The sequence below is a fragment of the Mobula hypostoma genome, chromosome 2 (assembly GCF_963921235.1).
Source record: "Mobula hypostoma chromosome 2, sMobHyp1.1, whole genome shotgun sequence".
Classification (NCBI taxonomy): Eukaryota; Metazoa; Chordata; class Chondrichthyes; order Myliobatiformes; family Myliobatidae; genus Mobula; species Mobula hypostoma.
The window spans coordinates 52,649,781-52,676,665 of NC_086098.1; the positions used below are offsets into that span (position 1 = coordinate 52,649,781).

The following is a 26,885-nucleotide window of genomic DNA, read 5'->3' on the forward strand; positions in this document are numbered from 1 at the left end:
AGCTGACTACACACTTGACCCAAGCCCCTGCTCACCCGTCTTGCATCTTGTCAGGCACGGAGCACACGTACTCTTAGGAGTATAGAATGCTAAAGAATCAATACCTTCTGGATGAAGAAATTTATTCCTATCTCTCCCTGTGTAGTTACTTTGAAGTTCATAGAAATATCAACCCTGCATCTCAACTCCAAATTTTATATGTTTTCATTAAGTAGCAGATATGGTATCTTATTTGTATTACTTCATGAACAATATTTAAGCCTGCATCAGCAGACTTTCTTTGGAGAGATAGTAATTAAGTTTAAGTGAATTATTCACTATCTTTCTGAATTGTCTAAATAACTTACCAAAAAAACGCAAGGCTAGGAATACAGTAACATTCTTGTACCAAGAAGCTGTTATTAGAAGAAAGGATGTTGGACTATTGCACTCATCTTCCCCGTGGTGTAGATTTATGTCCCAAACATGCTATAAATGTGAAGATAGTGAAAACTGAATGTTAGTGTGTCCATATATCGACAGCCATTGCATTTGCTGACTGGAACAAGAATGCACTCATCCGCATTGTATTCCTTTTCTTTAGTAGTTTTGTTGGCATATTGTGAAACTTTGGTGGTAAGATGCACTATGTTCATTTGAAAATTATTTTGATTATACTTTTACCATTTAAAATCAAATATTTTTTTTCCAGATCAGAAAGGGTCCTTTTGAAAATTGTAAGTGTTGCTTTTCTCTGTTACTTGTTTTAAAAGCCTTTCACACAATATCTTTCTTAATGTTTAATGCATTCATTTCTAATTCTTCATTAATTAGATTATGAAGTGGATGTTAGCAATTTAAAAGAGGATATCCCACAAATAAATGCAGGTAATTTATAAGACTTAGAACAAAGAATGCATTCTCTACTATCTTGAAAGTTAAGTCTCTTAAATTTACTGGTAGATCCTTCTAAATTTCTCTGGATTATTGAAAATTCTCACAACATCTTTGAACAACATGTAGAATTTCTTATAATATGTTTTTCCGATTACCTTTCTGATAGAATCCCAAAGGTTTTTGATTCAGGGAGACATTGCAATAGTTGTAAGTATGATATGCATTATGTTGATTCATAATAGATTCATTTGTTGTACCATGCTGTCATCTTTCATGGAATATTGATTTCCTTACTTTGTTTCAGCGAGAACGGAATGCTGATATAGACCCAACAAAGAGATGGACATTCCCAATTCCATACATTCTAACAGATAGTCTTGGTAAAATTTTATTTATAAATTATTGATAATATGGAGGTCTTCACACTCATTATTAATGTCCTGATTTAAGCATCTAATATTATATGAATGTTTAATGTGCACATTTGAAATTTCTCAATGGTATTTTGCAGGAGAGTGTCAATCTTGTCCAAACAGGGCAATTTGAAATGTTTACATTGACAACTTTAGGGACTTATTGAAGATAAGCAATCAGAATTCAGAAGTGAAATATTGCTAAATGAACAGAGCACTTTTTCACTTTTGTGTTGATTGGCAAATTTATTCACTGTTGTTGTTCATTGTAAAATAAATCAAAGCCGTATCATTTTTGACGCAGAATGATAGGCAATTTCTCGTGCCATGTTGTAGCCCAGAGGATGATCATTTCGCTTCATTAACTGTATATGCTTTCCTAAAGTTAAATCATGGGACAGCAAAAGATGAATGCATAATGTGCATATCTGAAATTTCTCCATATTATTTTGCAGAAGAGGGGTCAATCTTGCCAAAATTCTGAATGATGTTTGAACAGAAAACAAAGTTGATTCTTCAAAACATTTTAAATAGTTGAAAACATGAAAATAAACGTAAACAATAATAAAAAAATCAAATTAAGATATTGTTACTTCTTTGTCTAACAGAAGCACAAAAAATACTCTAATTAATAGTTTGCAAACACGAGGAAATCTGCAGATGCTGGAAATTCAAGCAACGCACACACAAAATGCTGGTGAATGCAGCAGGCCAGGTAGCATCTACAGGAAGAAGTACAGTTGACGTCAGGACTCCTGATGAAGGGTCTCGGCCTGAAACATTGACTGTACCTCTTCCTATAGATGCTGCCTGGCCTGTTGCATTCACCAGCATTTTTTGTGTGTGTTGCTCAAATTAATTGTTTCCTGGAACATGATTCCTAGGGACTCTGAGCAAGTTTCTACTCAGTGGCTGGGCTCCATGCAGAGCCCATTCAGAGAGCACAACAGAAACATGTCAGTAAGCATATGCTCAGGAGTTGAAAGACATAGTGGCATCTACACTGAGAATTTACAGGAAAATTCATTCTCATCATCTCATAAGCATGAAGTAGCGGTATTTGGGTATCATTTTAAATCATCTTTTAAGTAGCTTTTGACCATTACAAGTGAAGAGATTTATGGTCAAACTCCTTCATTTGTTATACTTACCTAGCGTTGGTTTATTGTGTAAAAATACTTGAAATGAATTGCTTAAGTTCTGATTTTCAGAGTTAAATGCCAAGGGCATCATCTTGGATGTGTTTGAGCAGTTTCGCTTAAAGTCGTGCATTGATTTTAAACCATATAAAGGAGAGAGAAATCTTTCCTATCTTTTAAAAAGTTAAATGGGTATGTATAAAACTATTAGTTTTTATAATTATTTTTTATATATAGACTGCAACAAAGATTCTAAGTTTCTTAATTTTCCCAAATTTATCTTCTGCATATTCATCTCTATCTCTCTTTAAAAGAGTCCTCATCTGATCACTCTGAACTTCTCTTCGCAACTATTTAAACCTAAAATCTGTATTTAATTCTCTATGATTAATTGATGGTAGATATGTGAGTTATCTTTCTTCCTATCCCTCTCCATATATTGATGGGCCTTGGTCATTAAGCATGATGTACAAAGAAGAAATATTGTTGATATTGTTCAAAAGAGACAGCAATATACTTTTAAAAATCTTCTCTAAATGTAGAGACAAAAACTAAATTAATCTTCAGAAAATCTCTGGGAAATGTTAGAAAGAAATTATGTTTTAAGTTGAAAAAAAAGAGAAGAGAGACTGAGAGAGAAATAGGAAAGATCTGAAACACAACCACTACTAATCACATTCAGTCTCACCTGGCCTACACCATGTCCCAGCCCTTCCCTTTACTCTCCCTGTCCTGCTCATCTTTTCCATAACGTAAGGTATAGCGTGGTTCGTAACTTGATTTGCCTACACCAGGATCAGGAAGAAGATCTCTGCACTCCATTTCAAGCTACCCTTGGAGATGGTTGGAGGCTCGTCTTTTTAATATTGTGCAGTGTACATTGACAGTCGAATTAAATATTTGAGCTATAGCTGAGTTTGTGGCTGTCTGCAGGTACCTGGAAAGAATCCTTGCATATTCCTGCAGCTTATTTTAATCATGAACTTGGCGTGCATACTATTTATGATTGACATCACAACAACACCACCAAAGATCTGATGGTATTTTAATAACAGCATTGCAGTTCAATAATTCCATTTACTATCAGAAATGAAATCTCTGAAATTCTTGAAATTCTTTTTCTTTGCAGACATCCACAAAGACAGAAGGGAACCCCAAAGAATGAATGGCAGTTAAAAAGTTAGAACCCCAAAGCCACCCCCATTCCCCTCCCACGCACAAGCAGCAGCAAGGCAATTATCCTCCCCCACCCCTACCCAACTCTACAAAAATAAACATCAGCACCCTCCACTCGCTGAGTACACAGTTTCCGACAGCTGAACTGTGTTCCTGATGCTTCATTCTTTCCTGCGACATTTGAGTCAGTGGCACTGGCTTAGAATCAGCCCATCCTCAGGGCTGCAAAACCTCACAACCTTGAAAGCGTGCTCGTTTTCTGGGCCGCGTCGGTGAGGTATCGAAAAGCGGCCGGTTGTGAGCTCCTGGGAGCAGTTCCCACCACAGCAAAGAACCGAGGTCTGAGTGTAACTTCAGGTCAGGGTCTTTAATAGAACCCCAGCCACCCTGAAAGGGAAAAGGAGAGACATCAAAGGTAGAAATTGAGCTGTTTTCATAGATGAACACAAAGGAGTCACATTTTAGCACCAACATGACTCCTCCTCGGCTATGTCATGGAAGTATGGAAATATGTCCTGTACGTTGCTAAAATGACAATATTTCAAGCGTATCTACTGGATTCTAAACAACTATATTTTTTCTTCTTTTTATGTAATTGTCAAAATACTGTCTTCATTGAACAGGTGCTGGTCTTTTATTGGTAATAACCACAATGGCCAAGATTTGTCCATTGGTACATGGTGTGACAGAAAACCTGTTATTGAGCATGAAATTCTGCATGCACTAGGATTTTACCACGAGCACTCAAGAACAGACCGTGATGACTACGTTAGTATTTGGTGGAATGAAATTCAGCCTGGTAAGGTTTCAAGTTAACAATCTCATAGGTATATTGGTTTAGTTGAGCATACTGACACAGATCTGAAAGGATCTGGGCTTGACCCTGTCCTGCGATGCTGTCTGTGTAGAGTTTGCATGATTTCTCCATGAACACATGGGCGTCCTCCCACATGGTAAAAACTTGCTGGTAAAGTAATTAGCTCATTCCAATGACTTCTGAGTGTAGGGTGGAGGCAAAAAGAATCAAAGGACAAATGATGAGCATGTGTATGGGGAATAAGTATCAGGGAAATAGAGAGGAGATGGGACTATTGGGATAACTATACTGGGAGCCAATGGGACAAATGACATCCTTCAGTATCAATTTATACATCAGGTGTTTGTAATTTCTTTCAAATGATACTTTAATACTTCTAAGTTGCAAAAGAATAATAGGATTGCCTGGTTATTGGTATAAAATCTGTAATTCTAATTAAATAAATTTGATATTTAATCTAATTTTGAAAATAAATTACCCTTAACTGCTGCTGAATGTCAATGTTGTACTTATATTCAGGTTCTGAGATTGATTTTGAAGTGTATGGCAATGACATGATTACTGACCACAACACTCCATATGATTATGATTCTCTGATGCATTATCCACCATTGTCCTACAACAAAAACAATAGTGTGCCAACCATCACTGCAAAGATACCAGCGTTTAATGACATTATTGGACAGCGATTAGACTTCAGTGCTCTTGATCTGCTGAGGTTAAATCAATGGTATAAATGCAGTAAGTTCAGTTTTCAATTATTAATCTTGATGACTATGGTCCTCTTCAGGGATATTGATTAATTTTGATTTTCACATAAACCTTTATCTCAGATGCCACTCTCACACTGTTGGACCAATGTGCATTTGAGTTTCTTAACATCTGTGGCATGATCCAGGGAGAACAGGATGCTACCGACTGGGTTCATGTGAAGAGCAGTCCTGGAAATGAAGATCATACTATAAGTGGAAAATGCAGAGGTGAGTGTGAACCATCAAGTTCTTTCAATTTCCCATGATCACCTAATCCACCATTCCGATCCTTACGCCTGTTCTGTCATGGGGAAAGATCATGGCTGATCTGGATCTGATCAACATTTACCTGCCTTGTTTGCATAACCTCAAATAAACTTGACTAAAGAAATCTCAGTTGTAACATTTCAGATTGGCCTAAACAATTGCTATTAAACTCATTCTGATAAGGGTTTAAAGCTAAATTTTTTCTGTAATTTCAGTTTGATGTGGTATCGGAAAAGTAGGTAAAATAACATTTAAATACTTTCTAATCTGTAAATATCTGAAAAAAATGTGATATTAATGCAAATTATATTTATTAGATGACTGTTCAAAAGACATGAGACAATTATCCATAAATAAGTCACGAAAACATGTTTTCCCTTTGTCTTCCATGAAAGAAAAGCTTGATCAGTTCTGGATGGTTGGAAGAAAAAAATGCATATAATAGGACTTGATAGGGTAAATTTATTCAATCCAAAAAATTTCTGAAATAGAAATCATATTCGTATTGTTTGTTTAGTTATTGGATTAATCATTTGTTTATTCAGTTTAATAAGTGCAAAGGGAGCGAAGCCCCTAAAATAGAAGCCAATGAGAACCCCTGTACAGAGTCGCACTCGAGGTTCACCCATCGTGGACATTGAATTTCATCCAAATCTTCTGTCCAGAACGTTAGATATCGAATATTAATTGCCCAATAATAGATAAGGCCCAATAAGGTTCGGCAATGCCAAACCGCCATCCTTTTTTGATTTCTGTAAATATTTCTGACTTAATGTAGGATTTTTATTCTGCCATATATATGAAGAAATTTTAAATCAATAATATCAAAAAATGATTTGGAGATGAAGATTGGTACCGCCTGAAATAGATACAGAAATTTAGGTAAAATAATCATCTTAGTAGCATGAATTCGACTAATCAATGATAGGGACAATGAGGACCATTTAGTAAGCAGTTGTTTAACATGAAAAATTAAGTGTAAAAAGTTTAAATTGATCCTTATGCTTCTGAGTAATTTTAACACCCAAATAAGTAAAATAATCAGTAGCCAGTCTAAATGGTGATTGTCTATATATTGGAACTTGCATATTTAATGGGAAATGCTCACTCTTATTAAGATTCAATTTATAACCAGAAAAACTACTAAACTGAGCAAAGAATGATATTACTGCAGGGATGGATTTCTCTGGGTTCGGGATATATAGTAACAGGTCATCTGTATCTAGTGATACCATATGCATCCCATTCCCACAAATAATGCCAAATATATTGGGTGAATCACGAAGAGCGATTGCCAAGGACTCCAAGGCAATATCAAGTAGTAAAGGGTTTAAAGGACAGCCCTGTCTAGTACCTCGACAAAGCCTAAAAAAGGGGGATCTCTGATTATTACTAAGTACAGAAACCAAAGGTGTATGATATATCAATTTAATCCAAGATATGAATTTTGGGCTAAAATTAAATTTCTCAAGCATATTAAATAAATATTCCCATTCAACTCTATCAAACGCCTTCTCGGTGTCAAGCAAAATAATACATTCTAGAGTTTTAGATGAAGAAGTATATACAATGTTCATTAACCTCCTAACATTAATATACAAATAACAATTTTTAATAAATCCTGTCTGGTCGTCAGAGACAATTTGTGGCAACACATTTTCCAATCTAATTGCTAATATTTTGGAAAAGATTCTGGAGTCCACATTCAACAAGGATATAGATCTATATGATACACATTCAGTGGGGCCTTTATCTTTTTAGGAATTCAAGAAATTGATGCTTCAGAAAAGGATTGTGATAATTTTCCTACAAATAAGGCATCCTTAAAGATTCTACATAACCAAGGAGAAAGTAGATTTGAAAGAGATTTTTAAAATTCTACTTTATACCCATCCAGACCGGGTGCTCTACCAGAATTAATGGAAGAAATTGCTTTCTTTACTTCTTCCGTAATGGATGCATCTAGTGTTAAACATTCATTAAATGGTAATTTTGGAATATTCAATTTCCTTAAAAATTCATGCATTATGGCAGAATCATCAGGAAATTCTGATTGGTATAAAGTGGTATAGAACTCCTGAAAAGATTGATTAATTTCGTCTTGGTCAACCATCAAAATACCATCCTGTTTACGAACGTTAATAATCTGACGTTTAGCCGAAGCAGCTTTCAGTTGGTTGGCCAGTAATTTACCTGATTTATCAGCATGTATATAAAATTGACTCTTAGTTTTAAGTAATTGATTTTCAGTCGGGAATGTTATTAATAAACTGTGTTGCATCTGAAGTTCAACTGTCTTTTTATAAAGCTCAAGATTAGGAGCAGCAGAATATTTTTTATCAATTTCTTTAATCATAATCAACCAATGTACATATTTCATTATTAATTAATTTTTCAATCCAGCAGAATATGAAATAATTTGTCCACTGATATATACTTTAAAAGTATTCCATAATATCCTGCTGGAAATTTCTTCCGTGAAGTTAGTTGAAAAGAGAAAGGTAATCTGTTCTTTAATAAAGTTAACGAAGTTTAAGTGCTGAAGCAGAGTAGAACTGAACCGCCATTGTTGAGCACTGAAAGTTACATCAGTTAATTTGATTGATAGCTTCAAGGCTGCAGGATCAGAGACGGCCATTGAATCGTACTCACAGGCAGTAACAGACAAAACTAACGGAGCGTGCATAAAAAAGTAATCAATTCTAGAGTAATTATGATACACATGAGAAAATAATGAGAACCCTTTATCGTTAAGATTTAAAAACTTCCAAATTTCTAAAATTCTGGAGTCAACTAAAAAGGAATTAACAAAAATAGTGGATTTGTTTGGAAGTACCTGATTGGGCGCAGATCTGTCCATTGAGGGATTCAGGCAACAGTTAAAATCTCTGCCCATTATCAACGTATATTCATTTAAATTAGGAAGAGATGCAAATAAATGCTTAAAGAATTCAGGATAGTCGGTATTTGATGCATAGATATTAACCTGAACAACTTTTTGGTTATAAAGTAAACCAGTAATTAACAAAAATCTACCATTCAGGTGTGAACTTGTTTCATAGTGAACAAATGAAATTGAGGAATCTATGAAAGTAGAGACTCCTTTCACCTTATCCTGTGAGTTGGAGTGAAATTGTTTGACTTTCCAAGACCTAAAAAACCACCGATTATCCTCCTTCCTCACATGAGTTTCCTGGGCAAAGATAATCTGAGCATTCATCTATGAAAAACTTTAAAAATCTACTTCTGTTTAATCAGATGATTCAAACCATTAATGTTCCATGAAACAAAGTTAATAATATTATCCATTTTACTTGAATAAGCCATATGGTATGTGAAGGATTAACTTTAATGCATTGGAAACTCATAAATCAGGAAGATAGAAAAAGGTTTAAAGGAGAATCGGCAGTTATGACAATTCAGACATATTTGTAGTTTCAGATCAGCCCAGATGAAAAAAACTAAACTAAAAATAGCCCCACTTCCCATCCACAAAAGCCCGAAAATTGGCCAATAGACAGCCAGAAAGCTATCTAGAAACTCCCCTACCCCCATCTCTCTTGAAGGCAAATCTCCAAAATTGAAAAGAATGCAAAATACAACCCACACTCAAAACATTGAGAAAAGAATGCCATAAAAAACACCAAATAAATGTTAAAAAGAGCAGCTGTTTGCAAAACATTTTGAAAGGCGAGATCTTAGAAAGTGAAACAGAATACAATCTTATTACTTTTTCAGGAAAAAAAAAACATCAATCACTAAATCAGATTCTCAATTATTTTAAAAAAAGAACAATTGAAAAAATAAAATAAAATAATAAAGGGCGAAAAAAGGAACATTAACAGAAAAGCATGATAAACATTCATACTTCAAAACAAAGTACGAGTATTATCAAACCAAGGGCAAGATCCTTCAAACTTTGATTGTCCAGTTCAATGAACTGGTTATTAACTTAGAAACCAAATGAGTAGAGATATGAAGAAACAGTAAATTTATTAGACTGCTGAGATTGAACATTGATCCTCAAGGAACTGATGAGTTTCGTCCATGGATATAAACCATTTACGTGATTTATCAGGCAGAACAACCCTTAGGTGAGCTGGAAATAGCAGAGCTGGTTGGAACTTTCTTTGATAGAGCTCTGACATCACCAGTTTAAAAAGCGCTCTTTCTTGCATTACCTCAGGACTGTAGTCCTCAACCAGACAAAAGTTGAGGTCTCCGTGTTCAATAACCCCTTTCCGATGGGAAATTCGAATTAAATGCTCCTTGCTATGCAGATAATGGAATCGGAGTAAACAGGTCAAGGCTTCAACTCTTTAGGAGGCTTTGCTCTTAAAGCCTGCTGAACATGATCAAGTATAGGAGGAGTAGAAAAAAAAATTGATCAGAGCTGAACACGTTCAGAGCCGAACACGTTCATTAAAAATTGAGAAAGGAATTTAGTAAGGTCACCACTCTCAATGTCTTCACGGTGTCCTATTACTCACAAATTCTGTCTTTGACTGCTACTTTCCAGGTCAATAATCTTGACTTTTTACTGTTCCAGTGTTTGAGTGATCGAAGTTAATTTCTTTTCCAACAAATCCAATCTACGATATCTCTGTCTACCAGCTTCATCGAGTTCAGAAATTTGCCGCTGTTGTTTTTCACTCTCCCGCTTAAGTGCTCCCAGTCTACCTTCAATCTCCTTTAACAATACTTCCAAAGTAGAAAATCTTTTATCGAATTTATCATCCAGGAGCTTCAACATAGCTTCCAAAGTGAGTTGAGACAGTTTAGGCTGTTTAAAATTACCCTCTCTCCTTCCATTTCCATTACCTGCTTCCTTGCCTTCGGCTGATGCCTTTTTCCCTCTGGTATCCATTCCAGTGATTAAACATCAAAGTTCAAGCATATTAGAGTGTTACAAACACTTTAATATAGGTAGTAAAGGTGTGGTAAAAAGATTGAAAAATGAATGGAGCAAAGCCAAAATGCAACTTACTTCATCTAGTGCCCCAAGAGAACTTAAGAATTGTTTTGTTGTACAAAAAAAACGATAACAGTTCTGAGGTGCTGCGTTTTTAACTATTTTTATCGAAATATGTCCAATAAGAATTGAAATCAAAGAACAGAGAATTCTACAGCATTGTGACTTAGAATTCTATTTACGATGGATGGCTTTCCTGCTGATAAGAAAAGTTTTGGACCTTGTAATAAATGATGCAAAGCGGTAATAAGACCACAAGACCATAAGATATAGGAGCAGAATTAGGCCATTTGACCGAATGAGTCTGCTCCACCATTTCATCTTGGCTCATCCATTTTCTCCCTCAGCCCCAGACTTCCGCCTCCCCCGCCCCAATATACCTTCATGTCCTGACCAATCACAAATCTATCAACCTCTGCCTGAAATATACATAAAGATTTGGCTTCCACAGCTGCCTATGGCAATGAATTCCACAGATTCACCTCTCTCTGGCTAAAGAAATTCCTCCTCATCTCAATTCTAAATGGATGCTCCTCTATTTTGAGGCTGTGTCCTCTGGTCTTAGACTCGTCCACCACAGGAAATATCCTCTCCACATCCACTCACCATGGCCTTTCACTATTTGATAGGTTTCAATGTGGTTATGTCTCATTCTTCAAAATTCTAGTGACTACAGGCCCAGAGCCATCACACATTCCTCATCTAACAAGTTGTTCAATCCAGGAGCCTGAATGGAAATTAGGAAGAATATGACCTGTACCTGTTGCCATAGCTTCCAATAAGTTTGACACAAAGGTTGGGGGTGCTGTGGATAGTGTGGAGGGCTGCAAGACGTGATAGTGGGACATCGTTAGGACGAAAAACTGGGCTGAGAGTGGCAGATTGAGTTCAACCCAGATGAGTGTGGGGTGGCTCATTTTGGTAGGTCAAATATGATGGCAGAATGTAGTGCTAATAGTAAGACTCTTGGCAGCGTGGAGGATCAGAAGGATATTGGGGTCCGAGTCCATAAGACACTCAAAGCTGTTGCGCAGGTTGACTCTGTGGTTAAGAAGGCATACGGTGTGTTGGCCTTCATCAATTGTGGGATTGAGTTTAGGAACGAAGAGGGAATGTTGCAGCTTTATAGGACCCCGATCAGACCCCACTTGGAGTACTGTGCTCAGTTCTGGTCAGCTCTCTACAGGAAGGATGTGGAAATTATTGAAGGGGTTCAGAGGAGCTTTACAAGGATGTTACCTGGATTGGGGAATATGCTTTATGAGAATAGATTATATTAATCCTTTCTGTGATAGATGTTCGGGGCAGATAGCCTCTTTAACTCATATGTTTTGGTCTTGCCCTACTTTGGAAACATTTTGGAGAGATATTTTCAATATTATTTCTAAGGTATTAAATATGGATATCTCTCCTCACCCTATTACTTCTATCTTTGGACTACCTAAAATTTCTAGTAATCTTTCCCCTTCAGCCCGTAGAATGATTGCATTTCTTACTTTAATGGCGAAAAGATGTATTTTACAACATTGGAAAGAGCTTAATGCTCCAACTACCTTTTTTTGGTTTTCTCAGACGATTTTATGTTTGAATTTGGAGAAAATTAGAAGTAACCTTTATGATTCTTCATTTAAATTTGAACAGATTTGGGGACCTTTTATTCGATATATTCATTTAATGTAATATTTACCCTTCTTGTTTTTTTTTCACTGTTTTTAATGGAGGTCGGGATTGAGGACGTGATTTTAAGTTTAACTCTGTTTGGATTCAAGTTAGCCCATTGCTTTGCCTTGCTTTTAGTTAGCTGCACGGTGGGTTTTTTTTTGGGGTTTTTTTTTTCTTTTTTTCCATTGATATATATAAAATTTAGTATACTATTATGTTATCTTGGTTTCTTATGTTTAAATTACATTGTTTGTAGTATTTTCTTTTTGGTATTGATATCTTTTGGAATTTTATTATACTTTAACATTGTATTAATGTTTATATGGCTTCATTTTCTTAATAATGGATTTTAAAAAATGTCCTTAGTAAGTAAATTCGAATATTCTTCAAAAGTAACTAGTCTGTATTGAACTGACAGAGGAGGTCTGGGATGAGTGTTTTAAGATATACATGTTTGTTCGGTCAATGTCAGACACAGACTTATACAGTTTAAAACAATACATAGACTTCATTATTCCAAAGAAAAGTTGCACAGTTTCTACCCTGATGTTTCACCAGTTTGTAATAGATGTAAATCTGTGGACAGTAACTTGTCACATTCATTGTGGTCATGTTGTAAGCTTTATGCATACTGGAAAAGTATTTTTCACTGTATCTCTGAGGCTTTTGGGAAGCGGTGGGAACCAGACCTGCTCATAGCCATCCTTGGAGCAACCAGCTCCCTATCTTCAGCCAATAAGTATGAAAAAAAGGCTGTTTTGTTTGGAACGGTGATTGCTAAGAAGTTAATCCTGCAAGTGTGGAAAATGGACTCTGTGCCTAAGTACGATCTGTGGCTGAGAGAACTGGCAAATACTTTACAATTGGAGAGACAGAGACTATGTAATGAGGACAGAGGGGACATCTTTGAAAGGATACGGGGCCCTGAATTGGACTTTCTTACAGGGTGAGGACTGAGGTTTTTTGGTGTGGTGCACCTCTGCTGTGTATGCTTACTTTTGCCTTTATATTTTTCTCCCTTTTGCTGCTCAATATTTAAACAGATTTTGTTAAGCTCGTGGTTTTTGTAGATGTGCTTTTCTTTTGTCTTGTTTTTTTCTTCGGTAATAAAAAAATAGAAAGAATATGAAAACAAAACGAAAAAAATATAGTTGATGCAACCTTGGCATCAATACCAAGCACAATAATCCAGTTGAAAGATAAAATACAATTAGTCTCAATGAAGTGAATAGATGAAATAGTAAGGAAAGCGGGAGAGGAACAAAAAGGATCATGGAGAAAATGAGGTGACAAAGGGATGCAAGGCTAGGAGAAGAAGAATTATTAAAAAGGAGGAGCAGCATGAAGGAACAATGACACAGGCATGAGGAAGGAAAATGGATAAGAAGTGCAGATGGAGAGAGAAGCAGAAATTATATCCAGAATCATGTCTAATTATTGGCAGAAAGTATCAGGAAAAGCTATTGCATCCAGAAGCAATAAATTGTCTATTCACTAGGATACTGGAAAGGATTAGAGTTGAATTCCTGAGAATGGCCAGATGAACTTGATTTAGACTTTGTTGACTTCGATGTCAGAGGCATCAGCGGCAGCAGAAGGCAAGTGGAGCAGCCATTGTTGGAGAGGCCATCATCAGTGTGGGGGCGAGAGTCAGAATGGGAACCTCGAGGCTTTGACTCAAGAGGCTTAATTGAGAAGAGGCTGAGGCCAAAGAAAGATAAGAAAGGTAGGTTCTTCCTTTCGTTATTACTGATCGGTCTTGGTTGCCCAGAGAGCAGAACAGGCAGGATGGCAGTAGAACTTTCCTCCTGTATAATGTGGGAAATCATTGAATCTGATGGTCTCCTTGATGACTACACCTGCGGGAAATGCAGCCAACCACACCTCCTGAAAGACCACATTTAGGAGCTGGAACTGGAGTTGGATGAATTTAGGATAATCTGGGAGGCAGAGCAATTGATAAATAAGGATGTTAGGGATAAATTTATCTCGGTGAGGAAGATAAAGAATGGCAGGGTGAAGGAACCATGGGTGACAAGTGAGGTGGAAAACCTAGTCAGGTGGAATAAGGTAGCATACATGAGGTTCAGGAAGCAAGGATCAGATGGGTCTATTGAGGAATATAGGGTAGCAAGAAAGGAGCTTAAGAAGGTAGCATGAGAAGGCTTTGTTGAGTAGTGTAGAAGATTGTCGAAGATTGCGGAGGGACATTGATAGGATGCAGAAGTGGGCTGAGAAGTGGCAGATGGAGTTCAACCCAGAGAAGTGTGAGGTGGTACACTTCGGAAGGACAAACTCCAAGGCAGAGTACAAAGTAAAAGGCAGGATACTTGGTAGTGTGGAGGAGCAGAGGGATCTGGGGGTACATGTCCACAGATCCCTGAAAGTTGCCTCACAGGTAGGCTGGGTAATTAAGAAAGCTTATGGGGTGTTAGCATTCATAAGACGAGGGATAGAGTTTAAGAGTCGCGATGTAATGATGCAGCTCTATAAAACTCTGGTTAGGCCACACTTAGAGTACTGTGTCCAGTTCTGGTCACCTCATTATAGGAAGGAAGGAGGGATGTGGAAACATGGGAAAGGGTACAGAGGAGATTTACCAGGATGCTGCCTGGTTTAGAGGGTATGGATTATGATCAGAGATTAGGGGAGCTAGGGCTTTACTCTTTGGACAGAAGGAGGATAAGAGGAGACATGATAGAGGTATACAAGATATTAAGAGGAGTAGATAGAGTGGATACCCAGAGCCTCTTCCCCAGGGCACCACTGCTCAATAGAAGAGGACATGGCTTTAAGGTAAGAGGTGGGAAGTTCAAGGGGGATATTAGAGGAGGGATTTTTACTCAGAGTTGTTGGTGCGTGGAATGCACTGCCTGAGGCAGATATACTAGTGAAATTTAAGAGACCACTGTTACGTAACTGGCAACAATGAATATCAATTGAGACAGTTTATTTAAAAAAAAAACAAACATTTATTGAACACGGATAAATGATAAAAAAAAACAAACGAAAACTTTAAGCGGAAGTTAACAGATATGCAGCCGTTCACCAACTCGCCACTCAGCTCAGGTTCTGAAAGCACTAAATGCGAAAACAGCTCTTAAAGCCATACAGTCAGATATAGTTCTTAAAGAGATAACTTCGGAAGTCCAACAGATTTATACGTTCAATTGGGAGAGACTTCTCTGGAGAAGGATTTCTTTACAGACGGAACTTTCCTGCTGGTTCTGTCCACACGATTCACGATGCCGAAAATAAACAATTTAAATCAACTGACCTTAAATTCCTTTGGAGAGAGAGAGCACCTTTTTGCATGAACTCCTTGCTCTTTTTGGCAAGAGTTATCTTGGATGCAGGTAGCTACTCCTCCAATGAAGCCTCAATAGGGTAAACTTTATTAAACTGCCAAACGATGCCGACTTCTCTCGATCCTTTGATCCTGTACTTCGATAAATTCTTCACTCTCTCTTCCACTGTTGGAATTGGGTAAATCAACACATCTTGCAAAAATTTCCAGTCCAATAATATGGAATCTCGCAGCAAACCACACAACTGTTTTAAAAATGAAACTGCATTATAAAAACAAACACGCAACAGAAACAGAAACACAGCACGTTCTACCTGGAAATCTACAAACTAAAAAACCCATTGCGTCACCTGGGTCGACCCTTATATAGTCATGGGTCACATGTCATCACGTGATCTCACATCGGCAGGAAAATCACATCAGTTGACCTCCAAAAGACCATTACATCATTCTCACAAAAAAAAAACACAGATCTCCTTGAGCATGTAACACCCCAGTCCAAAAAAAAATTTGGTCTCTTGAAGAACAAAATTTTAACAATTTATACAAAAAAATTCAAAGGTATAAAATTTACAAAATACACAATATATACAATCTTATCTTTCAGCCCTTTACAAACTAATGTACAGTAGGAGTCTTACAAATGTTAAAATACCACTCCAAAAAAACAAATTTTCATTGTATCTTTAACATCTAGACAATCTGTGATCACATTGTCTTTACCCTTAATATGAGAGATCAAAATATTGTACTTCTGTAACATTAGACTGTAGTATTAAATTGGAGTCTAATTTCCTTAACCCTTTTCCTTAACTGTCACCGTGGCATGCCCAAATTCACTTTTAGTTAAGTTAATAGTTAAGACAGCTTTTGAAAGTCTCTCAAATAATTTCTCCACTGTCGTAATATGTGCTTTCCATGTATTATTCCCCGTAACCAAATCTTCAATCTTCAATCTGTATCTTTTAATCCCTGAATCACACCATTAAACATCCTCTGAAAAGTACCTGGTGCATTCTTCATCCCAAATGGAAAAGCATTCTATTCATATAACCCAGATGGGGTTACAAATGCTGAAATCTCTCTACCTCTATCTGTCAATGGAACACACCAATAACCTTTTAACAAATCAATTTTTGTAAGGAATTTGACCTGTCCAACTTTGTCCACACAATCATCTACCCCAGTGATTGGATACGTATCAGTTTTTGTCACAGAATTCACCTTTCTGTAATCCGTATAAAACCTAATACTATGGTCTGGCTTAGGTAACATAACACATGGTAAACTACAATTCGAATTAGAATGTCTAATAATATCATTCTCTAACATATACTTAATTTCTTGTTCAGCCAGTTCACATTTTTCCCTGTTCATTCGATATGGATGTTGTTTTATGGGTTTTGCATCTCCCACATCTACATCATGCGTAGCTACGGTGGTTCTTCTAGTGACGTCTGGAAATAAATCTCTATATTCAAAAATTAACAGTTTCATCTGCTCTCTCTGCTCTGGCTGTAAATGAGCTAATTTTTCATCAATATTTTCCAGAATTTCTGAATTTGGTAACCTGGCGGAAATAATGTTAGGTTTAAAATGAGTTTCAGATGAATCCTCTATTAAGTACTCATCAAGATCAGACTCATTATTGATCACAACAGTCATAGTAGCAACTTCTCTCTCATAATACGGTTTCATCATATTTATATGACACAGTTGTGTTGTCTTCCTCTGATCTGGGGTTTTTACCACATAATCTACATTATTTACTTTAGATTTAATCTCATAAGGACCATGGAATTTAGCGTGTAATGGGTTCGTTTGCACTGGGAAAAGAACCAACACCTTATCTCTATGCTTAAATGACCTCATCCTAGCTTCCTTATCATACCACATCTTCATCTTCTCTTGAGCCAACTTTAAATTTTCCTTGGCCAAGCTACAAGCTTTATACAATCTGTCTTTAAATTTCAAAACATAATCTAGCAAACTAGTGTGTACTTCTTTATTAATCCACTGTTCCTTCAACAAAGCCAAAGGTCCTCGAACTCTACGTCCAAACACAAGTTCAATAGGACTAAAACCTAATGATTCCTGCACTGCCTCGCTTACTGCAAAAAGTAGTAAATGTATACCTTCATCCCTTCCTTTTCATTTTCCACACAATATGTCCTAATCATAGCTTTTAGTGCAGAATGAAATCTCTCCAAGGCTCCTTGTGATTCTGGATGATAGGCTGAGGAAATAATCTGTTTTGCTCCCAGTTTATAAACTATCTGCTAAAACAACCCAGTCATAAAATTACTACCTTGATCTGATTGTATTTCCTTAGGCAACACAAAAGAAGTAAATAATTTTATAAGAGCCTTTGTCACAGTTTTAGCTGTTAAATTCCTAAGAGGTACTGCCTCTGGAAACCAAGACGCTGTGCACATAATAGTTAATAAATATTGATGTCCAGTTTTAGTGTTTGGCAAAGGACCTACACAGTCTACAATGATTTTTGATAATGGCTCACCAAATACAGGAATTGGTTGCAGTGGGGCCACTGGAGTAACCTGATTAGGTTTACCAACAATTTGATACATGTAATACGTTCTACAAAATGTTGCCATATCTTGTCTTAAACGAGGCCAATAAAAATATTTAGGAACTTTATTCATAGATTACCCCTAAATGACCACCCAAAGGAATAATATATCATGTCTGTAAATTTTAGGAACTACCAGCTGATGATTAACTTCCCATTCCTCACTAGCAGCAATTGTAGGCGATCTCCACTTTCTCATTAATAACTTCTTTTCAAAATAATATCCAACTGGTACTTTTTCAATCTCACTATATGGAAGAGCTTGTTCTTTTAATTTAACTATTTCAGGATCTCTACCCTGCTCTGCTATCATCTCCTTTTGAGATAAAGACAAATCTTCCTGATCAGACTTACCATCAAATTCCTGATCAAATAATGTGGGCAAGGAAGTTTCTGATACATCCTCAAAATTCAAATCTTGATTTGAACTGTCATGGGTAACAACCTCACCCTTTACATCAGTATTTTTAGCCATAGCTCTTGTTACAACACAGGAAGAACCTGTGTTAGAATTCTTCTGTGGTTCCTCAGAATTTGAATTTATTGTCAAATGTGCCTCAGGAAAAACTTGTCCACCTGCTAAATCATTCCCTAACAAAAGAGAAACATCATTCACAGGTAAACTGGATTGTAGTCCTACAGTAACAACCCCTGTAACTAACCCTGACCTTAAATTTACTCTATGTAAATGTACTGGCATAAGGGCACTCCCAACTCCTCTTATATACTTTACCTCAGCAATGTCAGACTCATCACTAAACCTTAGCACACTGTCTAATATAAGTAATTGCGAAACTCCAGTATCTCTAAGTATCCTTATTGGTACTGAATTGGATCCCTCTTTCAAGGATAGAAATCCTTCTGTTATAAAGGCTTCATATCTCTACTGAACTTGGTCAGACTCTGACACATCTTCATTAATATTTTCTAAACCCTGTGGGTTTACAGGTTTTCCAATATGCTGCACACAAACATCTGGGACCATTTCTTTCTCTTACCATTTCAGTTGGAAGCAATTAGCTATTACATGTCCAGGTTTCTTACAATAATTACAAATAATACCAAAATGTCTTTCCTTCACATGTCTCCCTTCATCCTTACTTTTCTCACTAACTTCAGATTTAATTTCTGACTTACCTTGACTCTCTGTGCTGTTTTCCCTTTTAAAAATTATACCTGGAGAAAATTTATTCTTGTGAATTAAAACATACTCATCAGCCAATTTAGCAATCTCCTGCAATGTAGAAGTGTTCCGTTCACTTAAGTATGTTCTCACTTCAACAGGAATGCTTCTTTTAAATTCTTCCTGCAAATTCAGCTCTTTTAATTTATTATACGCCCCATTCACATTTTTAGAGGAAACCCATCTCTCAAAACACACAGATTTCTCATTGGCAAATTCCACATAAGATTTTTCCACCGATTTCTTCTGTGACGCCAAACCAAGCTATGGGACAAATGATGCTAATGAGAGAGATAAGAGAGACAATGGAGAAACATTCAAAATGCTAATAAGAGAGGTGAGAAGGATTAACGGAAAAGAAATACAATTCAGAATATTGACAGACCGGTTGCTTTGAACCTGAACTGTTTGAAGTTTGATGGACAGGTGATACCCCAGCAGGGGGATAAAAAGAGCAGGTTTGCTAAGGCACAGGACACCACGAGACCACAAGACAACGAGACTCTAGAAAGAGCGGTGTGCCCCCACAAGTGGTGGGAGTTTGGAGGTCCGGTATTTGTGGACCGACCATAGGCTCACAGGGTGTAAAGGTATGATCGGTGGGAACCTGGTGTGTGTGTCCACCCTTGCCTGGGTGCTGGGTTCACTGCAGAAGAATGATCGTATCCGGAACGGAGGGGTCACAATTGCTGACCACAGCAGGATAGAAGACATCAAAAAAGGTCTGCCCGAAACCAACTGTGAAGACATCAAAGGTCTGCCTGAACCAAATTGCATCCCCCCCACTCTCTCTCTCCAACAGTACAACAGCGATTACTGCGAACTGCACTAGCTGAAATAAACTCTGCATCACTGTCAGACTGATCATTTTACCCCCAGACTGCAATAGAGCTTGGTTGATTCCTATTACCCTAGTTCTGTGTATAGGTGTGTATTATCACTGTTAACCTGTTACATTTATATCCTTACGATTAGAGCACTGTATTATTTGTTTCTTTAATAAAAATTTATTAGTTCCTAGTAATCCAGACTCCGACGAGTGTTCCATTTCTGCTGGTTTGGCAACCCAGTTACGGAGTACATAACACTTCAAACTTCTAAATCTTTCTCTATACGCTTCCGGAACCATCTCGTATGCCTTTAATAATTGCTGCTTAACAATATCACAATCCAGTGCTTGCTCAGCATTTAAAGCTGTATAAACTTGTTGTGCCTTGCCTTTAATTACACTTTTTAACATCACTGGCCATTGGTCTTCCGGCCACTTTAAACTCAGAGCAACTATTTCGAAATGTTGCAAATATGTTTCTACATCAGCTTCATTAAATGGAGGAGCCCAAACAACCTCACGACTAGCAATAAACTGTTTCATAGAACCAGAAGACTGACTCCTGGATCTTAATTTCTGTATCTCGAGCTCGAATTTCCTCTGCTTATCAGCTTCTCTTTCTTTAAATTCCCTTAATTTAATAGCCTCCATAGCCTCAAATTCCTTCTGTTTATTTACAGCTTCTAACCGACTCTTTTCCAAATCAGCTTCTAATTGCTTTAACTTTATTTGTTGAAGATGTGACTGCATTTCCAGATTACTCATTGAAAACTTATCTAACACCTCCTCATCAGATAAATTCAAAGTAATATAATGTTCAGCGAGTTTTCTATGTATGAAAGCCCTGGTGGAATTCCTCATGATTCCTTTAATATCCAACCTCCTAGCAATCTCCAATACCTCAGGTTTCCTCACATTCTCTAAGATCTCGAGTCAGGCGTCTTCAAAAACCCATCAATATCCATTGTTGCCGAATACAACACACACACCAATCAAACCAAAAAAAAAAATCCGGTATTTCCCTCTTCCAAATCAAAATGACAATTACGAGCACTTAAACTCAAAATCCGAACATATCACGGATGAGCCCCCACAGTTTATGTTACGTAACCGGCAACAATGAATATCAATGGAGACAGGTTATAAAAAAACAACCAAATATTCATTGAACATGGATGAACGATAAGGAAAAAAAAAACAAACAAAAACTTTGAGCGGCAGTTAACAGATATGCAACCGTTCACCAACTCGCCACTCTTAAAGCTCTTAAAGCGGTCTTAAAGCGTTAAATGCAAAAACAGATCTTAAAGCCATACAGTCAGATATAGTTCTTAAAGCGATAACTTCAAAAACCCAACAGATTTACACCTTCAATTGGGAGAGACTTCTCTGGAGAAGGATTTCTTCACAGACGCAACTTTCCTGCTGGTTCTGTCCACAGGATTCACGATGCCGAAAATAAACTGTTTAAATCAACTGACCTTAAATTCCTCTAGAGAGAGAGAGAGCACCTTTCCGCATGAACTCCTTTCTCTTTTTGGCAAGAGTTATCTCCGATGCAGGTTGCTACTCTCCAATGAAGCCTCAATAAGGTGGATCCTTTATTAAACTGCCAAATGATGCCAACTCCTCTCAATCTTTCGATCCTGTACTTTGATAAACTCTTCACCCTCCCTTCTATTGTTGGAATTGGGTAAATCAACACATCCAGCAAAAATATCCAGTCCAATAATATGGAATCTCGCAACAAAACGCACAACCGCTTTAAAAATGAAACTGCGTCATAAAAACAAACACGCAACAGAAATGGAAACACAGCACGTTCTACCAGGAAATCTACAAACTCAAAAACCCACTGCATCACCTGGGTGGACCCTTATATAGTCATGGGTCACATGTCACCACGTGACCTCACATCGGCAGGAAAATCACATCAGGTGACCTCCAAAAGACCATTACATCATTCTCACAAAAATAAAAACACAGATCTCCTTGAACATGTAACACTACCAGACAGGTATATGGGGGAATTGAGGGTGGGGTTTATATGGGACGCAGAGTTTGCGGGTCAGCACAACAATGGTGGCTGAAGGGCCTGTACTGTGCAGTACTATTCTATGGTGAATTGTTGGAGGGATTTGGAGCTAGTGAGCTGTCAGAGGGATCAGGAGATAGACAGTTGTCGGAGGGATTAGGAGATAGTGAGTTGTTGGTGGGATTCGGGGTTAGTGAGCTGTCAGAGGGATTCGGAGTTAGTGAGTTCTTGGAGGGATTCGGAGTTAGTGAGTTGTTGGAGGGATTCGGAGTTAGTCAGTTGTCGGAGGGATCCGGAGTTAATGAGTTGTTGGAGGGATTCAGAGTTACTGAACTGTTGGAGGGATTCGGAGTTAGTGAGTTGTCAGAGGGATCAGGAGTTAGTGAGTTGTTGGAGGGATCAGGAGTTAGTGAGTTGTTGCAGGATTCGGAGTTAGTGAGTTGTCGGAGGGATCTGGAGTTAGTGAATTCTCAGAGGGATTCGGGATTAGTGAGTTGTCAGAGGGATCCGGAGTTAATGAGTTGTTGGAGGGATTCAGAGTTACTGAACTGTTGGAGGGATTCAGAGTTAGTGAGTTGTCAGAGGGATCAGGAGTTAGTGAGTTGTTGGAGGGATCTGCAGTTAGTGAGTTGTTGGAGGATCAGGAGTTAGTGAGTTGTTGGAGGGATCAGGAGTTGGAATTCCATGCAGGCTGGAGGAACAAGGTCTAATGACAACCTGTGTTTGCGAATGGGTGAGAAAGGAGCTCAAGGTCCAGCTTTTGTGTTCCCGCCATCAGCCAGTGCAGAGCTCGAGAGCTACAATTTGGTGACTAATAGATCCTGGGCTCAATGTGAAGGACTGGGGCCCAAAGGTTGCAATGGAAGACCAGAAGGTGAGGCCCATTGGCCAGAGCCGGAATCTGCAGATCTCTGTGAGTACACTGAGGAAGTTGGGGGCCCAATGTCTGTGAGTTCGAGCCCAAGTTCACTGGAGGCTGGAAGCTGAAGCTGGCCTGTGCTGTGGATGAAAGACTGTGCATGTGTGTACGTGTATGGGTGGGAGACAGGAATGGGGCTTGTTTCACTGTTTTTGCTGTTTTGTTTCCTGTTGAGTTCTGTGTTGTCCTGCTGAGCATTGGGGGCATGCTATGTTGATGCCAGAATGTTGTGGTGACTCTTGCAGGCTGCCTACCAGACCCTTGTGTATGATGGTTGTTAACACAAATGACACCTTTCACTGTGTATTTTTGATGTATGTGCATGTGATAAATAAATTTGAATCTTGAATCTTGAGGTGGGATTATGGTTTTGGTGGGTGTTATTGTGCAGGCCATGCAAAGCTATTTAAGTGTTCTTCCAAGTAAAATTTAAGTTTCTTGAAGTGTAAGTAGTTGCTTAAAGTATTATATTTAAATCTAAAAGTATTTATAAAAATATTTTATTTACGGTCTATTTAAGACAGACAACATTCCAGGCCGAGTATTCAAGGAGTGTGCACACCAGCTAATTGATAATCTTGTGGACATCTTCAACACTTCATTCATCTGGGCTGCTGTCTCCACGTGCTTCAAATCAGCCGCCATCATCCCTGTACCAAAGAAATCTAAACCTTCAGAGCTAAATGATTGCCACCCAGAGGCACTGACACGATTTATCACAAAGTACTTTCAATAGCTGATAATGGTATATATCTATAGGCATCCATTAGTCTCATGAGACCATGGATTTGCGCCTTGGAAGCTTTCCAGGATGCAGGCCTGGGCAAAGGTGTATGGAAGACCGGCAGTTGCCTATGCTGCAAGTATCCCCTCTCCACGCCACCGATGCTGTCCAAGGGAAGGGAACTAGGGTCCGATACAGCTTGGCACTGGTGTCATCGCAGGCAATGTGTGGTTAAGTGCCTTGCTCAAGGGCACAACACGCTGCTTCAGCTGAGGCTCGAACTAGCGACCTTCAGATCACTAGACCAATGCCTTAACCACTTGGTCACGTGCCAATGGTATATATTAAAAAAATCTATTTCCGTCACATTGGACAGTCACCAATATGATTAACGACAGGTTCAGAGGCAGAATCGTAAAAATTGTTAACATAGCAGTGGCATTACAATGCAATACATGAGAATATAGAAATCAATCAATCAATCATGGGTCGCAGCTATGCCTGCTATTTTGTCAGCTATGTTTCAAGCCTACATACGTGTCTGTTCCCCACTTTTCCTACGCTACATTGATGACTGCATTGGCGCTGCTTCCTGCACCCGTGTGGAATTCGTTGACTTCATCAACTTTGCCTCCAACTTCCACCTTGCTCTCAAATTTACCTGGTGCATTTCCAACACCTTCCTCCCCTTTCTGGATCTCACTGTATCTACCTCTGGAGACGGCTTATCTGCTGAAGTCTATTATAAACCCAAGGACTCTCACAGATATCTGGGCTATATTTCCTCCCACCCTTTACTTGTAAAAACGCCATTCCCTTCTCTCAATTCCTCCATCTCCACCGTATCTGTTCTCAGGATGAGGCTTTTCATTCTAGAATGAAGAAAATGTCCTCCTGTTTCAAAGAAAGGAGTTACCCTTTCTCCACCATCAATGCTGCCCTCAACTGCATCTCTTCCATTTCATGCACGTCAGCTCTCACCCCAGCCTGTCGCCACCCTACCAGGAATAGGGTTCCTCTTGTCCTCACCTTTCACACCACCAGCCTCTGTGTCCAGCAAATAATTCTCCAGAATGTCCACCATCTCCAATGAGATCTCTCCACCAAACACATCTTTCCCTCCCCCCCACTTTCTACTTTCTGCAGGATCAGTCTCCATGTGACTCCCTTGTCTATTCGTCTCTCCCCACTGCAAGCGGAACAATTGCTACACCTGTCCCTACACCTTCAATACTAATACTTCAGTACTATTCAGGGCCCCAAACAGTCCTTCCAGGTGAGGTCCCTACACCTTCAATACTAATCAGGGGCCCAAACAGTCCTTCACCTGTCAGACTGTTGGGTGTCATATACTGTGTCCGGTGCTCCTGGTGTGGCCTCCTGTATATCGGTGAGACCTGACATAGATTGGGAGATCACTTCACTGAGCACCTGCACACCATCTGGCTGAAGAAGCAGGATCTCCCTGAGCCACACATTTTAATTTTACTTCCCATTCCCATTCCAATATGTCAATCCATGGCCTCCTCTATTGTCACAATGAGACCACACTCAGGTTGGAGGAACAACACCTTATATCCCTCTGGATAGCCTCCAACCTAAAGGCAGGGACATTGATTTCTCGAAGTTCTGTTAATGCCCCCACACCCCATACTTCTTCATTCCCCATCTCTTTTCCCTCTCTCACCTTATCTTCCTGTCTGCCCATTGCCTCCCTCTGGTGCTCCTCCCCATTTTCTTTCTTCCATGGCCTTCTGTCCTCTCCTATAAGATACCCCTTTCTCCAGCCCTGCATCTCTTTCCAGCTTCCCAGCTCTTTACTTCATCCCTCCCCCTTCCGGTCTCACCTATCACCTTGTATTTATCTCTCCCCCAACCCCCACCTTTTAAATCTACTCCACATCTTTTTTTTTCCAGTCCTTCTGCAAGGTCTCGGTCTAAAATATCAACTGTAGTTTTTCCATTAGATGTTGTTTGGCCTGCTGAGTTCCTCCAGCATTTTCTGTGTGTGACTAACAATTACTTCATTCTCCTTACACTTGTGTAGAGGAAATGACATTAAATAATTTTGAATCTCATGTTTGGGATGATTGAAGTTTACATCTTCTTCAGTGAAAACACAAAATACTGGAGGAACTCAGCAGGTCAGGTAACATCTATGGAAATGAAGAAAAAGTCAAAAGGTCCTGAAGAAGAGTCTCGGCCTGAAATGTCGACAGTTTATTCATTTCCATGGATGCTGACCTGCTGAGTTCCTCCAACATTTTGTGTGTTTTGCCTTGATTTTCCAGTACCTGCAGATTTTCTCGTGGTTTTGATCTTCTTCAGCCAACCATAAAAGGATTGGATTAATCTTTGAAAGTCAATGGCAGATGAGCAAAATAGAAAGATTTCATTATCAAGGAAATAATATTACGGAACTAGCCTAATGGGCCAGGTCATACTTCTGTACAGAAATGCACACATCAGCACCTACTGGATTAGTGTGTCTGTACATTATAGAGCAAGTGTAATTGTGAAAAGTATGTGGACCTTTGAACTTCTTGCAAAATCAGATGTGAAACATTCAGCTTGATGGAAATTATATTCACAAATCCTCTAAGTGGCACTTCCTAACAGTAATAAACATTGAAAAAGTCCCAAAATAATTAGAACTAATTATTCATTTTAAATATACATTGTTAAAAATTCCCTTTTGTTTGCAGAACAGAGTAAGATGGTTTCAATGATACACGATACAGATGAAGAGTGGGGAAGTCAGAGTGAAAGTGAAATGGCTGAAAGAAGCGAAGTTGCCAATAAGAAAAGCATCATTGCATATTTGGCTTCATTTAAGCCAAAAAAATCTTCATGATATTCATGAAGTGCCTAAGAAAGGAAAATTGCTAAAAATAAAAAAAAGATTAATATGAATTGACTTTATTACTTACATCCTTCATCTCAATGAAGAGAAAAAATATTTCCGTTATGTCTCTGTCTAAATGTGCAATGTGCCATTTATAATAAATATTATGTACAACAAGGTAGTCAGTAGAATATAGAAATATGTTTGTGTCAGCATGGGTTAAGCAGTTTGATGGCCTGGTGGAAGAAACTGTTCCGGAGCTGTTAGTCCTGGCTTTTATGCTGTGGTACCGTTTCCCGGATGGTAGCAGCTGAAACAGTTTGTGGTTGGGGTGACTCAGGTACCTAATGATCATTTGGGCCCTTTTTACACACCTGTG

At 38.4% G+C, this 26,885-nt stretch overlaps 1 pseudogene; it reads left to right on the forward strand.

The window, feature by feature from the left end:
- The first annotated feature begins 549 nt into the window (after positions 1–549).
- LOC134357201 (meprin A subunit alpha-like) lies at positions 550–26,515 on the forward strand (annotated as a pseudogene).
- Positions 26,516–26,885: the final 370 nt, after the last annotated feature.